The sequence below is a fragment of the Pistacia vera genome, unplaced genomic scaffold, assembly GCF_008641045.1.
Source record: "Pistacia vera cultivar Batoury unplaced genomic scaffold, PisVer_v2 Contig533, whole genome shotgun sequence".
NCBI lineage: Eukaryota > Viridiplantae > Streptophyta > Magnoliopsida > Sapindales > Anacardiaceae > Pistacia > Pistacia vera.
This window is the reverse complement of record NW_022196372.1, coordinates 60760-62066: the sequence shown is the minus strand read 5'-3', so window position 1 is coordinate 62066 and position 1307 is coordinate 60760.

Genomic DNA, 1307 nt, shown 5'->3' with positions numbered 1-1307 from the left:
ATGTTGAGTAGCATAATTTAATTTCTGAAGCTGAGAATGAATAGTAGCAATTGTTGGCAGAATTCATGAAGAATTGTTGCTTAATTGATTTTTTGTCTGATAGTATGTTACAAGGTCCAATCAGGTGATGAAAATGCAAAGAACTGAAGAAATCCAATCAGGTTTCAAGGGGAATGTCAGTAAGGTGATGAAGAGAGAACTAAAGAAATTCAATCATCTAGTTTCAAGGGGAATGTCTGTGTATATTTGTCAAAAGGATCAGTTTGTCATAAATCAAACTGTGTGGCCTTGTTTGTAATTCTGCTGAACGGTGTCGTTTAGAAAAGTTGTTTGAAATCAGTTATATTGATTCTAGCAGCTTCTTCTTCACTTCGTCACTTTACTCTTACTCTCTTTGTTTTCTGAATTAGCTCTGTATATAAAAGAGAGAGCTATACTACATTGTAATTAGTTGTTATCAATAATCAAGATTACATCTCCTTCTTAGATTTTTCTTGAATTCTTTGCTTCTCATACAATGCCCTTACATCAAAAGTTAAAAAATATCTTTTTCTCCCCTTAATACGAATAACATAAAATTCAAATTATATAAAACAAAAAGATTATAAATAAAAAATCTAAACAAATAAGTATTCAATATCAAAGTTTATGGACTAAATTTGCGAATTGGTCAAAGGGTCAATGTACATTGTATATTTTTTTTATATCCCCATTGACTCGTTTGTTGAGAGCCAATCCACAAGCTTTCCTCTTAATGTTAGTTTTAGAAGTGTTTCGCTAAAGAAAAATGCTACATTTACAACTCAATCTCACAACCTTCTCTTACAACTCTAACATGGCAACAAATTAACAATGTCACGATAGCTCCTACCACATCCAAAGCATCCAATGCACTACTAGAAACAAACAGTCATTCCTTCATAAGGAACGGTTGTTCCTTAAGGAACAACCAAAGGAATGGTTGTTCCTTTATAAGAAACATTCATTCCTTCATAACGAACATTCATTCCTCATGAAGGAACGGTCGTTTCTTTGGTCTAGTCAAAATAATTTTGTGCCTTCGGTGTGGTGGAGCTGATATGACAGTGCCAACTCAGCTACCACGTCGGGGTTTTAAGAGAAGTTTGTGAGAATAGGCTGTGGGCGTAGCATTACTTTTTATTGAAACCTTGGAAGAATGTAGATGGTAAAATCTGCTATTCATTCGAAAGGGATGGATCTTGTGAGAGTAGAGCCTCTGACAATCTAATAGACTTGCACAAGGAGGAAAAGAGAACATGAAGGCTCAGGTGACACTAGTGCGGTGT